The sequence below is a fragment of the Pinus tabuliformis genome, chromosome X (assembly GCF_031772625.1).
Source record: "Pinus tabuliformis cultivar Carrire ecotype Pingquan chromosome X, CPIR1, whole genome shotgun sequence".
NCBI classification, from domain to species: domain Eukaryota; kingdom Viridiplantae; phylum Streptophyta; class Pinopsida; order Pinales; family Pinaceae; genus Pinus; species Pinus tabuliformis.
The window spans coordinates 519,757,803-519,775,197 of record NC_142308.1 but is presented as its reverse complement, the minus strand read 5'-3'; the positions used below and the strand labels follow the sequence as shown (position 1 = coordinate 519,775,197).

The following is a 17,395-nucleotide window of genomic DNA, read 5'->3' as shown; positions in this document are numbered from 1 at the left end:
GATCTAGAGGGTTAGACGTTTGTCCAAGAACACTAAATTTTCCTGAAATAATGTGGATCCATCCAAGATCCAAGTCATTCAGGATTGGCCATCTCCAACCACTCTGACAGAGCTCCACAGCTTTCTAGGTGTTGCCAACTTCTACCGCAGGTTCGTGTTGGGATTTTCTAATATCACTTGGCCCTTGAGTCAGGTCAACAAGGGAGGAGAGAAAGAAAAATTCTTTTGGTTTGAATATCAACAGAAGGCATTCATAAAGTTGAAAGATCACCTCTGCTCAGCACCAGTGCTTGCATTACCAGAGTTGCAACAACCATTTGAGGTTGAGACATATGCCCATGACTATGCTATTGGGGCAGTACTTACTCAACATGGGCATCCAGTGGCATATCACATTGAGACACTTTCAGACACAGTCCGGAAATATCCCACTTATGACAAAGAGATGTATTCCATTATGCAGGCTTGCCGACAATGGAAGCATTACATTTTGGAGAAGGAAACAGTCATCCAAACATACCACTGACCCCTAGAGTTCATACGGACCCAAGGGAAATTGCGGAATGATCGCCATCAGAAGTGGACCACATACTTGCAACAGTTCCATTTGAATATCAAGTATAAGAAGGGCAGCACTAGTAATGTTGTAGATTGCCTCAGTCAACCACCGATCATGGCGTTAACCACTGTGCTCAACTCTTGTGGGCATGAGACTTCTAATTGGTCATTTCTCTACAAAAGTGACATAGAATTTGGCCACACATACCATACACTCTTGGAGGGTCAGCATGTTCCATATTTTCACCTGCAGGATGCCTTATTATGCCACCTAGGTCACCTTTGTGTTCCTTTAAGCAAGCATGCCAAGATGATTTGGGAAGCACACTATAGTCAGGCTGCAGGGAATTTCATGGTCGAGAAAATGGTGGCAGTACTGCAGTTGTATTTCTATTGGCTAAATCTTTGACAGGATGCGAGGAAGTACATTAGATCATGCACTGCCTGTGCAATTGCCAAACCGACCATCAAGAAGCAAGGCCTTTATACCCCGCTGCCTACCCCTACTCGACCTTGGGAATCAATCTCCATGGATTACATATCAAGCCTTCCTTCTACTAAGCATGGAAACTACTGTTTTTTTGTGGTTGTCGACAGGTTCTCAAAGATGGCCATTATGGTGGCCTGCAAGAAGAATATCATACCAGAAGCCACTACTAAACTCTTCTTTGAATGAGTATGGCTACACTTTGAGATCCCATAGTCTATCATCTCATATCGGGACAACAGGTTCCTCAGTACATTTTGGTGCAGTCTCTGGTCAATTCTGGACAGCAAGCTCACTAAGTCCATCGCCTTCCATCCTCAAACTGATGGCCAGATAGAGGTTGTGAACATGATGATCATACACATTCTACGCATGTACAACTCAAAGCATCCATGCACATGAGATGAGAGCCTCCCCTATGTTCAGGATAGCTATAACCAGGCTCTCCATAACTCAACTGGCCACACCTCTTTTCAAGTGGGCTTGGGATTCCAACCGCTATGTCCCATTGATGTGGCCATGCCATTTGCAGCCACTCGCGCAGATTCGACTCATGTCCAGTCTGAAACAGATGAGGCAAACAACTTCATTGAGCACATCCAACATATTTTCTAACATGTCCATGAAATTCTGGAGAAATTAAATGCCAAGTACAAGCAGCGACATGATCAACATCGGGTGCCACACAAGTTTTAGGTGGGCGACAAAGTCTGGTTGCATTTGCAAAAAGAATGCCTTGACGGAGCCTATTGGAAACTCAGACCACTCTGATATGGTCCATACACCATTACCAAGGCTATGGGAGACAATGAATTTGAGCTTAGCATCCCCCATTCCTTGGCTTGCACCCAATGTTCAATGTGGACTGCCTTCGGTAATACTTTCCACCATTACTAGACACATCTAGCATTGCAGAACAACTCACACCGACAGAGTTAAATCCAGATTGCATAGAACAAGTTGCAAATGATTGGATCATGGACACACAGATCAAGCACATTCACCAGTAGAATATCCAACTGTATTGAATTGTCAAAGTAGGCCAACTCCTTCACTGGGGCAAGTGGCTCACCAGGGACGAAGTCCAACACAAGTTTCCTCATCTCATGGAGGAACTCAACCCAATGGGGATCATTGCTTCCTAAGGGGGGATGAATGATCTAGGTGGATATTAGTGGCCACCTGCCAAGTCTACTTGGACCACACAATTGTTTCTTTCAACTTTTCAGTTTCCTTAATTATAGCACAATTTACTATGTTTAGTAGTTTTTTGGGTCGTGAACTTCTGGAGCCGTTTTGAGGCCCTAAATGATGTTTTTTTGGGAAAGCTAGGAGAAACATGGGTCCATGGACAAATGTTTCTCTTTGCAAAGTTTTATTTCTCAGATATATCTTTCTAACGAGATATTGTGCGCATCAAACAAAGATCGTATGCCAAAGTTGTGACCCTGGGAAGTTGATGTACCAATTGACCCAAACGAGGCCCACAGTTTGGCGTTTCATCTTATAGGGTTAGGTTTTTGGATGTTTAGGGTTTTCCAGTATTTCTCAATAATAAATATGCCTTCAAGCCTCCTTGTAACATATTTCAGAGATAGGTAGCTGCCACACCTCTTCTCAGAGATAAGCTACCATCGCCTTAGCTAATTTATTTCCATTTCTGTTTGTAAGCATATTTCAGTATTTTACAGTAATGAAATGAAGTATTATTTCTACTGCACCTCTATATGTATGGTTATATCTGTAATTTCTTGTGTTCCTCTTTAAATCTGAATCACCAGGCCACTTTGCCTTCACCATCATATGTGTATGTAGACAAGAGATCGAAAAATTCCCTCGTGATGTGGACAAGTTTGACATGCGAAAAACATTGCAGAGGGTTGAGTGTGCAAGACTTCATGATAGATGTGAAAAGGTTGAAAATAGGATAAGAGGACACAAGTTGTCATCTAGCCCTCCTTCCAGCACCACAAATGTTGACGGTGCTAGACCCACCAACATGTCAAGGGATCTCCCTGATATGAAGTCCCAATTAGACCTCAGACAGTTTGGTTTAGGAGTCTCAGCAATGGGTCATACGATAATTCCTTGACCTCAGTTTCACACAGAGGTAAGTAAGATATCCCTATTGGTAGCAAGGGTGTGACACATGTATTAAGTCAAGTAAGGTGCATGAGCGGTTCTAACACAGAGGGTGAGGTGAGTGTGCACCTTGGAAACCTATCATAACACGGAGTTAAGAAGGGAACACGTGACCAAATATGCATCACAACATGGAAGGAAAGTTAGCGAGCAATCCAAAGTGATGGTTAAAACAACAACACATTTCAGAAAGATTCATACATACGTATACAGAAATAGCTACACATGCATGCGTAAGAAAATAGATACATATATCATTTAGAGTACTCAAGGTAGCTGGAATACAATACAACATATGCATGAAACATGCTTGCTCTATTATATTAAGAAGTGTAAGTTCCAGTCATACAATACATCCATGTCCAACGACTAGTTCCAATAGTGAAATGTTACAGACACAACCACTTGCTCTTCCAAATAGATATACTAGCTTTGTGTAGTGGAAAAGCCAAGGCTCATTACAATACTGTCCAATCTCTCTAAGATAGTCCTATCAGAAGCTTGGCTAACCAAAAGCCTCTATAATGAGTTATGAGGGACTATTTATAGCAAAGGGTGGGGTGGCCCTTGATATTCCCCTTTGTGAAAGTTCATCTACCCTCATGACTCTTCATCTACTCTATGATTGTTACATCCAACTATCTACACTTGAACTTCCACTTGAAAAGACATTACATACAATCTACACATGCACCCATGTGAGACAAAATGGCTTGAGCAAGGCATGTAAGACATCACTAACACTTGGACCATTGTGGTGAGACCAAGTCTTTGACAACCTTGTGATGGTAAATCATGGTGAACTGATGCCAAGCTTTGTCATCTGTGATGGTGTTCGTGCGATCAGTGGTGAAATCTTTCTAAAGTGAACTATTGCCTCCATTGCATCTGGGTATAGTGATATGGCTCCTTCATCAAACTCATTTGATAGAATGCGCATGGTCGTCTTAGGTGCGAGTGGAGCAACAACATGTTGATGCATAGTGTCTGCGCTGATATACAAGCATGTGCTAGTAGCCATGCACATCAACTTGCCAAAATACATGTTCAACACCAGTTGGACTTGCTTCCTTTGTTTTCCTCAGTGAGCGTGCCAAATGGGTGGGATCACATGCGTGCGCATAATGAAATGCATGCTTCTAAATTCCCTTGCATGTGATCAACAACACTGCTCATCTTGATTGCTTTGTGCCAGCTACTAGGATAGATCCATAACTTGTACTGGCATAGTTTCATCCGTCTGTGCATGTTGCACCCCCTACTATACCTATCCATGCTGCAACACATTCTCTCATCTATGCAGCTCCTATTCTTGCTTGAGTTGCTTCTTCACCACATGCAACTCCTTCTCTATTTTGTTCTCTTCCTTCACATGATCTTCATTTCACGCCATCACCTCATAGCCTCAATCTCCAAAGTTGTTATCATCATGAGTGGATCTTCTTGAACTTGTAGCTTTTCTCTACGTTTATGCTTTCAACAACCTTCCTCTTGCATTCGTCACATGTATGTGTGTTGCCTTCTGCTGCTACTAATGGTGCTTCTTGTTGTGATGCCATTGCCATTGATCTTGATATCCTTTTCCATGAACAACTTGATGTCTTCGTGGATAGACAAGTTCATAGACAATTGACCGACTGCATCCCTAGTTGTGCTCTTAACAATGTCTTTGTCTCTACTCTTGTGGAAGTCATTGTACTTGTGCTGCGGAGAGACAAATGAACACCTGTGATGCCAGGAGACATAGCAACACTCATGGCAAGAAATATGTCAGTCGAAAACTGAAACAAACTTGAGGACTAACTTGCAACATGCTTGTATGATTGAACGTGAAGGTTGCGCGATTTCCATCAGGAGGTCGGGAGATTTGTTGCTGGAACTGCACAATGCACAGTCCAGCCTGGCCTGCTGAGGAGTAAAACTGCGTAATGAACAATTTCAATCAACAGTGATAGGTAACCAACAAACTTCAGTGCACAGTTTCTGGGTCCAGCGGGACACTGCCTCCAAGAATTGCACAATGCAGGCCTGGAGGTCAGTGGTAGCCTAGGCATGTAGAATTTCTGGAGGGAATGCAGAGCCTTTGCTTTCGGAAATGCACAGTGCTAACCAAGCAAGGCACTTCCAAGCCGAGGCAACACAATCTAGCCGATGGGCGACTAAAAACATTAGAAGTCTAAATGCATGGTGAGATGAGTGAAAACAAGAATGAATGATCATACATGGAAGCAACAAGTGCAGGATTCAAAAAACAGGAAAGCATGCATGTGTGTGAAGCGAGTCACTGCAACGGCGACCGTCCGTGCAAAAACTATGTCATGCATGTAGCAACAGTGATATGCAAACAAATATTGAACGATGCTTCCACAAGATAACATACATCAAAATGATAGCAAGCACTCATTGAAATCAAGCAAACAACAATCACACAAAGTGGAACACAAAAAGTGACAGAAACACAATGCAAGATGTGAAAGGCGAGCTTACCCCAAAATAGTTGAGCTGAATGTGCTGACAACTCTTAGATGCAATGTGGGATGTCAGAACTGTAAGGTCAATGTTAGGAATGAGCTCTGTAGTTTCCAGTTGATGAGTTTTGATAAAATTGAGGTTGTGACACGCATGTCACAAATCTAGGAAAAGAGACACTTGGCGGGAGGTTTCTAAAATGTTCATTCCATGTAACCTACAACTACTAAAAATAGATCCCTGAATCAAGGGATGCCTTTGCATGTTGCCTTGGGAGAAGCAGTCCATGCATGAAAATCTATTTTCTTGGTCCCGAAGGGAACCGGTCAACCTGAAGGCAGATGCATCGGTCTATGATCCTGGGATGAAAATATGCAAAAAAAAATTCCTGAGCAATGATGGCTATCCTAGAGGGATTGCACAAATTATAGGAGGAACAGGTGACTGTCTCCTAGGATTGAACAATTTCTGGGAGGAGCAGCGGTCTTGGGAGAGACTGCATAATTTTCTTAAGGAAGCATGTTTGACAATATTGCGCAATTTCTGAGCCCAACAGGTTGCCTATATGGATTTAGGAAATTTCTGCTAGCTGCTGGGCTGGCTGTCCCAGAGGGATTGCACAATTTTTGGGAGGAACAGATGACTGTCTCCTAGGTTTGCGCAATTTCTAGGCTGAGCAGCTGGCCTGGGATGAATTGCACAATTTTTGGGAGGAATATTGTCAGGAAGAATTGGGAAATTCTCGAGCCCAGCTGGCTATCCAACTGGGTTTGTGCAATTTCTAAAGGGCAAGCTGGTTCCCCTCCAGAATTGTGTGATTTCCAAAGGGATCTTCTCAACCAACAACTCACACTAAGCCCCGAAAGTGGTCTATCAAAGGGGTGGAACAAGCTTGCATGCATAGGATGACAAGACTTTATGAAATAGTTGGAGTTGATGTGCTTGATAGTGCAAGACATGCTGCTGAAGATGGTCGGTAGGGAGACTCCAAGACGAAGCTAAGGGAAAATTTTGGAGGATGGTTGTAGCGACTACAACAGAGTGGAACTGCTTCTCCCCACTGCATGAAATAGTATGTAGCAGTAAGGATATAGCAATGTTGCTTTAACGAGTGTGGAGAAATTTCACCAATCCATCTAAGCCCCATTGTTGAAATGGTTCTTCCACAGCAATAAGCTATAATGGGGTATATGGCTCCTTCCCTCTATTGAAACACCTTTGACAGAACAGACACTTGCGAGAATAGTCATGAGCATAGTTGAATCATGTGGGCCAATAGAATCCAGGCCACATAACCTTGTGTGAAGTTGTGTCACCTGCAAAGTGTCCCCCGGTTGGTTTGTCATGGAGATCATGCAATATTCTCTCTTAATCTTGCACTTGCAAGAACCTGAGTGGAACTCCATTATGGTGCTTTCTGAAAAGAACTCCATGCACCAACTGGTAATATAATTCTTTGAGCGTGAGTTCCCTCTTTTTCCATGTAGATAAATGAGAGGGAAACGTGTCATTCTCAATATAATAGAAAATATCTGTGTACCAAGAGTTTGTGAGGGTACTGGGGGAAGCTCACTCAAAATTATACTTTCGATTTCATGCTCCCATCTAGATGGATCTTCTTCTTTTTCATCTACTCCATCTACTGCTAGTCGACAAAGAAAATGCCCCTTGATCATGTGAACTAACTTGAAAAGTAAGTCATACTCTTGCAATCTAGTCATCTAGTTCATTCTTCTTTCACCCATCTACTGTTGAAAAATAATGATCTCGGTGTTGGGTGTGACACAAAGATGATAAAATGTTTTTTTAAGGGATAAGTTCAGAAGTGCTTCACCGCCTTATAGACTACATAAGCTTGTTTTTCAATGGCGGGGTAGTTGAGTTCAATTCCTTGAAGGTTGGCACTCATGAAAGATATTGGCCGCTCATTATTCTAATCATCCTTTTGTGTAATAACAATGGTGAGAGAAGTATCAGAAGCTAAAGTGCAAAGCATAAAATATTGGTTAAAATATGGGTTGTACAGAGTAGGTACATCTATGATAACTTTCCTGATACGGGAAACAAATCCTTTTCCCTATTATCCCACTTATATATTGGATCCTTCCTTAGATCTCCTATATGGGTTTGACGATCTAAGTGTAATGAGAGATGAATTTGCACATAAAATTTATATTTCCCAGGAAGGACTGCATTTTTTTTTTTTACCGGGAAGGCAATTCATGTTATAGCTTTGAACTTTTCTGGGTCTACCTTAATCCCAATCTTTACGATAAGATGGCCAAAGAGATTACCCTCAGATATTGTAAACTTACTCTTCTTGGGATTAAGGGATATGTCATATTTCTGAGATTGCTCGAAATGTTTCTTTAGATGGCATAGGTGGTCATATCCTTTCTTGGAAAACATCATAACATCGTCTAGATAGACACTACATTGTACCTGATCAGTCCACTAAATGTGATGTCCATTGCGCGTTGGAATGTTGCACCAACATTTACTAGCCCAAATGGCATTCTTCTGAATGCGAACGTACCCTGCTTCATGCAAAATGTTGTCTTCAGTTTGTGAGGCACTCAGACCAAAACGTGGTTCTAAAAAGAATACCCATCTAGGAAAGAAAACATTTATGACCTTGATATTGTTTGTAGTATCTGCTCTATAGATGGAATAGGGTAGTTATCTTTATTCGAGGAACGATTTAAGTTGCAAAAATAAATGAATAAGCAGATTTTCCCAGACTTATTTCTTACAGGGACTACGTTGGATATCCAGGTCGAATGTCACACTTTATATATGATCTGAGTATCCAACATTTTCCTTAACTCCTTTTGAATCAAAGGCTTGAGTGTGGGATGTACCTTTCGCAGCTTTTTTTGGAAAGGCTTGGCCACTTCTTAAATCAAAATTATGTGCTAGATTATTCATGTGTCATAAGATTTTAGCTCGTCATACATCCATGTGAAAACATCTCGGTGCTCCTTGAATAAGAGGATCCTGTGGTGTGCAAAAAGTACCCAGATTAACAAACTTTGGATCTTTTCCTGTTCCAAGATTTATTTTCTCGTTCGACAACATTGAACTATGGGTTTTTGTGTTAAGGGGTCATCTAAAGCAGTTTTGGTAGTCATACATATTTTCCAATGATATGACACCTTTTGGCATGGGTTTCTCTCTATTTGTGCGAGTTGCATCCTACAATGTTCTCTTGTGTTCGTCTTCGTTGATAGTTGCATCCTTAAATACATTAGTGATCCTCATAAAGTGTAGTATCTACTGGTCATCATTGGAAATGCGTAAATAAGTAATATTTTTAAGGATAGAAGGATTATAAATGATTTCTATAGAAAAACCGTCCCTAAGAAGTAATAACCTAGCAACAACATTTGCTAATGCATTTGTAGCTGTGTTACACATCCTAGGAATAGAAAAAAATATTGAAAGCTTGGAACTAAGAAATAAAGCACCATAGCTCTTTTTGATAACCTTTTAGATGGGGTGACACAATGTATATAAATCCAACAATGAGGTCGATGGCCCTTTGTAAGCCCAAGATGAGTGCCTTGTATTCTACAATGTTAGTTGTGCACTCGAATTCCAAGTGGCTTGAGATGAAATGTTTTATTTGTCATGGGTCTACTAAAACACAACCATCTCCATATCCCTCATGTGTCTTTGAACCATCAAAATACAATGTCTAAACATCATATGTACAAGGCCTATGTATTGCACTAATACTATTACTACAATTACTACTTACTTTACAAATGTCATTTTCATCAGTTGGACTAGGAAGGAGTTCCAATTGTGTGTTAGGTGGGATTGGGGATGGATGAGCAAGATAGCACCCCAGATCAGTTTCTAGGAAGCAAATTCCAACGATAAGACCTCTGAAAGCCACAACTTGATTTTTACCTTCAAAGGGAGTGACATTATGTTTCATGTAAGGCTTTGAGTTTATTTGAATTTTATCGTTTCTTCCCTTATACAAAAGCCATAAGTGTGAATAGTTCATAGAGAAATACCCTTGTAATTTTATGGACCAATCTCTACTCAACAATACATCGTACGCTTCTAGAATGTCTACAATTACTATATTTATATATTGGTGAACTCGTTGGTCAGATGATAAGAGTATAAACACATTTATGAGTTCCTCATAGAATGGACAAGAGTCTTGTCCAACTCAGTGATCTATGCATCTATTTGATCTCATTTTGCATTGATTTTATCTTCTACAAATAAAGGCATTATGTTTACGCATGCATTAGAATTGACTAAGAAATTGTGCACATTTTAATTGAAAATTTCAAACATTGAAAAAAATGGGGGGAAGAGAGTATTTGCATCCATTGTTAAATTGTTAAGTACATATTCGAGGGAAGTAAAGGACTTATCATATCCCTTTTGTGAAGAAGAATCATTACCTGATGTGAATTGTTCAAGTGTGCAGACAAGCAACTGTCACCGGCCATGATCAAATAGTTAGATATTCACATGATATTTCTTCATATGTTCAACTATGTTGTAGTGTGGGAGACATTGACGATGTGTCTAGAAGAGTTTCTTTATCTACTACTTCCATAATGATGGGATTACTTTTGATGTTCGCAAAAGTACTTTTGATTGTAGCCACATTGCCAAACTTCCTCTAAGTGTTTTGGGATGAGTTGAGGGGCGATTTGATCTTCCTTAACAAATTCACTTTCAACTTTTTTCTTCATCAACTCTTGTGAACAGGCTAGGCCTTGGCCTCTTAAGTTGTATCGAGTGTTCTGTTGTTGAGTCACAACCTCACTGAATGGTTGTTGTTCAACACTCTGCTTGTGAGCTATGAAAACAACTAAGTGTATTCATTGCTTATCTAGCATTCACAATTTCATCAGCAAGAACATCCTCTTCCTTCTCTTCACCTGACTCAGTCAAGTTATTTGAAATTATTGTATCAATAAAATGCGCAACAAGAGTATTCATGTGGTGGTTCCATTCCGAGCATGTTTTTTTTGAATGATACTCTTGATGAAATGAACAATATTGGTCCATGCCCATACTCCCAACATTCAACACAATGTTTCAACTCTATGCAAACTTGACCAGCTGGTTGCTAATTCTATAGAAGTTGGCCTCCCTTCCCAGAAAGCTGAATTTAGGAGGCTTGCTACTCACGGTGGTCTCACTTGGCCTTTGTTTTAAATCTCCCAATTCATTGGACAAAGACTTAATGGTTTGGGTCAAGCTCTCACGATGAGTTACTTCTTTCTCCTTGGCCTTACTTACGGAGGTATGAGACCCTTTACCTATCTCTTTGGAGTCCTTTGTTAGTTCTTCATTTGCAATGACTCCAATCGAGTGCAAGTCTTTTTCAACTGCGATAGCTTCTTCATAATTTTCACCTAATCTTGGCTTCACAATTATTTTCATGATCTGCACAAATGCTTTTTGATAAGGCATATGTGTAATAATCAATAGTTATTGAGTCATGGGGTTTTATGTGTTCTGGAAATCTATTCAATATAAGATTAAACCTATGATTGAAATCCTTCATTTTCTCTTTCTGCTCCATCTTAAGATCGTCCATCTCTCTTAACAACATGGTGGGGGTTTTACCATCATCAAACTTCTCAAGAAATAGTTTCTTAAAACCAATCCAATTCTAGATTGAGTTTGGAGGAAGGATATAATACCATACAACTACTCAGTCGCCTATGGTACATGGAAAAAGTCTACATGCAACATCATCATAACATACCTCAAGAATTTGCAAGTGTAGGTAAAAGTTGTCCAAGTAATCCTCTACCTTCACTGCTTTGTGAGGATCATACTTTGTCAACAACTTCTCCAGGTTCCTCGACATCTTGTGTAACACACCTGATAATGCAGGTGGCCCCTAAGCCATCCAATCTAGATCTTGGTGTGCCATATCTTCTTCATTGTTTTCCTCCTCTTTGTGAGAATCTGATGTGTCTTATTATTCTACTTCACCGCTTAATCCGTAGAAAGTATCATCTAAGAGTACAATGGTGTCTTCGTCACCACTGTTAAAATATGGAGACTTCTCTAGTTTCTCTTTGTTTTCTGCAGTCTTTGCCAACTCTTCAAGGGGGGAAGAACCACATCTTCAACTGTTGAAACCACTACTCAAGTATGGGTGTTCATGTTCCTCTTTGGAAAATGCAAAATATTATATACTCTGAGTATCAATCAAGTAGCTCTTGCAAACTTACAGGTAATAGGATGGATGGCTCAAATCTGTTCGTAAGAGATTTTGTAAGTTTGTCCGATACCAGGTTTAGAAGAATCACCAACTTAAGAAATATGAGTAGGGTAGGTGCCCAGAATATTGTTGCCTTGATCAGAAGAAGTAGGATTTTGTTGGGTGAGGTTATGAGCCATAAAACATTGGCTTCCCTCCTTTTAGCGCCATAAATGTTGATGGTGCTAGACCTACCAATATTCAAGGGGTATCCCCGATATGTTGTCCCAATTAGACCTCACATTGTTTGGGATAGGAGACCCATCTAAAATATGGCTTGGTTGTTGGTTTCTTTCAAACCGTGTGACTAAATCAAGTAAAATTTGAACCATTGGAAACCTCGCAATAAAACTAAAGCAATGAAACTGCAAAATGAAAGTCAAAGATAAGTGAAAGTCACTAAATTTTTATTTAAACCCTTATATATATAAAATGATCATAGTGCATGAAACATATGAACTCACATACGTGACTTATAAAACACCCTATATAATGATTTAACATTTAATTATTATTTTTTTATTTTTCTTATGTTTTAATTTTCTCTTATTTGGCTTTTAAAATAGAAATGCAAATATCAAACTATGTAATGAATTCAATTGTAGATTATTGTGAATGTAAGCTATTTCTCAATGTTAATTATATCAATAGTAAATTTGTAAAATATTATACCATGGTATTTATGAACCTTCAACAATGATACCTCATTATTTGTGGAGTTATGATAAAAGTGAGAAAGTCTTTCATAAAAAAACATGATATTCCATATTTAAAGTGTTGATGTACTTCATTGTAAATTTCTAAACTTGGATTAAGGTGGAAAAAGTAATAAAGATATCTTTGTGGTTAATTTTCCCAATAAAGAGTGTCTAAAATAAATATATTATTTATTCTTATTCCTTTCGATTCATTTTTGTTCTCTTTTTTTTGTGTTAGATTCAGACATCTTCCATGACTTTACAATTCACATCCATCCATTGCATTGTTTACAAAATCGTACATGATAAATAGGAGCACACCAAGAATCTAACATGTTGCATACACATTGATTGACAAAAAAATAATATGATATGTCACTGAACATAATCACTACCATCGATAAAGTACAACTATTGCAAAAAAATGAAATGTTCAAGATGAAGAATATTTTTCACCCATCAATATATGTATTTGTGGATTTTTTGTAACCCTTTATTTGAAGGCAAAGTGAAAAAAAAACATATGTAAACCAAACATCAAGGGACCACATCAAAACAAATTGGAGAAATATGAACACCCACTTTACAGAAGATAGAAAACAACTATGAATAATGTTATCTTTATTAAAAAAACATCCCAAAAGATTATCCGTGAATTTCAAATATTTTTGATTGAATTCCAAAGATTTATTAACTTTGACTCCAATGTCTTAACAAATCTCTATCCTCCCCATATGATTTGATTTTTACTTATGCCTCATGCAATGTGATAGCTTTACCGTGCAATTCCCGCTAATAGTTTAGTTTATTTAAATTTTAGGTCAATAAATTTTATCTGATTGAACCAATACCTTGTTTTTAGGTATGACAATAAATTTTTAAAGATGAATTTCTCTTTAACATCTTTGATTTGTTCTTCCTTTTGAGATTTTACTAGACACACTTCATTAAGTTCCCTTTGCATCTAAAACCTTGTTTTAGAAACAATATCTTTAAAAAAAACCCAAAGTTTCTTTTCCTAGAACTTCATGATAAAAGCTCCTCTACACATATTTGGAACCAAAAATTTTGTTAGAGAAACCTTGTACTTTGCAATAACACTGGATTAGCATTAGATAATGTAATTTCTAAATAGTTGTTGGAAACATGTATTCTATTTTAGGGTAAATCACTAACATAATAAAATGAGGTTAAAAATATTAATTTCAAAACAAAATTCAGCATTGACATAATGGTAGATGGAGTTATGTGAGAAAACCGCTAGATTGTAACTAAAATACAATGCAAATAGGTAATTTTTTAAAACAAAGTTCAGCATTGACATAATGGTAAATGGAAATTTGTGAAAAGACCCCTAGATTATATATTAATTCTATTTTACAAAACAAGGAAGCAACTTATTTGTTTAAAAAAACAAATAAGTTACTTTTACAACTGTTCCAACAAAACATAAAAAGGTAAAATGCCATTCAATTTACACGGTAACAACTACCAACAGCTGCCGTAAATACATAAACATAAGTACAGTTAAAACACTAAACATGTGGATGCATTGACTGTATGGTAACAACTACCAACAGCTGCCTTAAATACATAAACATAAGTACAGTTAAAACACTAAACATGTGGATGCATTGACTGTATGGTAACAACTACCAACAGCTGCCTTAAATACATAAACATAAGTACAGTTAAAACACTAAACATGTGGATGCATTGACTGTAGTCGGCTATCATTCTCCCTGATTTTGTGGCGCTTACGCTTTTCTTAATTACAAAATTAGTGACACCGGACTGTCGTACTCAACACTTGTCCTAATTACAAAATTGCAGAACTGGTCATACTGAACATTCACCTATTAATTACAATGCTTTCCGCTAAATTTTAATCACCTATTAATTACAATCCTTCCCACTAAATTTTAATCACCTATTGATTACAATTCATTCAACTAAATTTGTTCAACTGCAACTGTGACTTCTTCTTCTATACTAGTGCTGCAAGACTGTTGCTTCAAAGCCATTAACAGCTTCATAGAACAAGATGTAGGCATTCATGGCATCTTTTGGATCAGAAGTTACTGTTTTGGATGACCCAAAAAACCTATGCAAAGCACTTTCCTCTATCGTTTCCACCTTCTCATCATCACACATGAGCCATTGGTCACCGCTCTTCACTAAAGCAATGTAATGTCCACAATTCATCCTCCATCCCATATGCACCACTACAGCAAATAAAGAGTACAAAGAATCAGCTGCATCTTGATCTCCACAACTGTTAATGGGCAGTCTAAACTCCTTGGAGAATGCCACTCGATACAACAACTTCTTGAATCCCACCACTTCACCGTCGTTTGTGTACTTGAAACGTTTCAATTGGCAAATGAGAACTTGAGGTGGGGACTTGATTTTCAATCTCTTTTCAGCTTCTTGCAGATGGCAGCAGTTATCCCACCAGTACTTGTCTTTCCCACCGAGTTTTTCCACAGCGCTGAATGCATTTACACAGCTTGACAGCGAATAATTTTGTTGTATCTCCACGCTCAGATCTATAAACGGTTCTTCTCTGCGGGTTACACTCTCACAACATAAACACCGAGTTTCGTTTGTAAATGTACCTCCAAAGATCCGCCTAATAATACTAATTTTACTATTATTCTTTTGGCCTCCTTGCGTCCCAAATTGATCTTCAGCTTCCTTATCCTGCAGGGGAGGATTTTGCGTGTTATTAGACACTGTGATTTCTTCGTCGAGATTATTCAAAAGAAATATCAAAAACTCATGTGCATCGTGATGGGTTTCACTGCAACGGAAAATCTCGTTCCCTTTCATTACCAGCTCTCCGAACTGTAGGGGACAGAGTTGAGGCATATTTTTGGAGTGCATGAGATAGAACAAATCGGCCAGGCGTTTTAGTAGATTATCGTTCTCATTCTTACTTCCGCCATTACCATAATATTGGAGTAACTTATTTCTGAAAGGAGCGCGGAAATAAAGAACCTGAACAACACTGTTGAGGTAGCAAGTATTGCCCAGATTTTCAAGACCTACATAGCCCTGATGATCTTCATCGTTTGTTGGAAAGATGTCTGACACAATATCTGAAAACCTATGACGATTTCTCCTCAAAGCTTTCAATCCCGAATTCAGAATATCCATGATTACTAATCCTACTTCAAAGTTTACGAGCAGAATATTTCGAGTATTCTTATCATGTATCGAGTATCAATTCCTTTCGAATGGCAAAATAGAATCAGATATGGTGATTAAGTATCAATTCCTTTCAGATGGCAAAGTAGAATCAGATATGGTGATTTTATAGGAAAATGACCATGGGAAATACGTAGCTGCGGATTGCATTAATTTTGGGCCGACTTTTCCATGTGCCCAACTTATTTTTATTATTACCTCTCAATTTTTCTAACTTTATTGGTATTGTGGTATTGTACATTTCCAGAATATCTTGAAATTTGAAGGTCAATACTTTTAACTTTATTAGTATTCCAGTGAAGTTGTTTGTTACCCTGGACAAATTTGTCCGCCGGAACAAAAATTTGTTGGAGTCTGTTTATTTTTCTTTCAAAAAAATCTGATTTTTTAAATGGATTCAACACCATAAAAACCCTTAAGGGCAATTAAAAGCTCCAAAAAATTTATCTTGTTTTTACTAAAATCTTGCCACAATTTCCATTATTTAATGGACAAATTTACATCATTAGACTAAGCATATTGGTATTGTACATTTGGAAAATATCTTGAGATTCTATGGTCACTAAGAAAAAGACAAACAATTGACCACAATTGACCATTCTCCTCATCATAAGATTTTGAAAATATATCTACATATCTTGAGATTCTATAGTGAAGGAGAGGTTATAACAATTGTTAAGATTTCCAAGAAAAATCTACATAAGTTCAACAAAAAATATTTCTTTCAATAGGCTTTATCTTTTATCTTTTCCTCTTCCTAACATTCATAGGCTCATTAGTTCTGAATAGAAGGGCTTCGAGCTAGCCAAATGGATATAAAAGGTGATATCAAAACCCAAAGGACAAAGGGCTCTCATATAGCGAAATAGAAAAGGAAGGTGATAGCAAAACCTAAAGGATAGGTGGGATGGGTATTAAAGATACACATTTTTTTTTGACATTTTTGTGTAGCAAAATCTATGTGGCAGTTGATTTATTGGGATAGTCACTTGAGAACAATTACAAGGCCCCAAACATTTTAATGGATTGGGTAAGTCTAGAATAAGGGAACATTCAAAATGTCTTTAATCATTAGAAAGTATTGAGATAAGTGAGGATTGACATTGTCACAATAACTTGTGGTTAGAAATTTTGTTTAGCAATGTTAATAAGTTACTTTCAAGAAATATGGAGATTCTCCTTCAATAAAATGAGAAAGGGCCTCATATTACAACTTTTTGGTATAATGGTTGGTGCTCAACATAAGAACTAGGGACTGACAATGAGATTAGATATTGGTGGGAGGAATTTTCAATAGAATACATTGAAAATATCACATCTATTTGGAGGGAGGAATTTTTTACAAAATACTTTGAAAATATCACATCTATGTGAAGGATGTTCGAGGTGAATTCAAATGGGTAATGAATTTAGTTCGAGGTGAGTATATGGTTACCAATAACTATCAGTCCTTATTATCTCATGCTAGGGTCTAAGGAGACTATGTGGACTAAGTTGTAATAGATGAGAGTACCTTCTAAATGCATTGTTGGTATTTGTTGTATTCTTTGCACAATTGGCCTCATGTATTGCACATTG

At 38.1% G+C, this 17,395-nt stretch overlaps 1 pseudogene; it reads right to left on the bottom strand.

Moving 5' to 3' along the window:
* Positions 1-14,599: 14,599 nt before the first annotated feature.
* Positions 14,600-15,766, bottom strand: LOC149140969 (ubiquitin carboxyl-terminal hydrolase 4 pseudogene; annotated as a pseudogene).
* Positions 15,767-17,395: the final 1,629 nt, after the last annotated feature.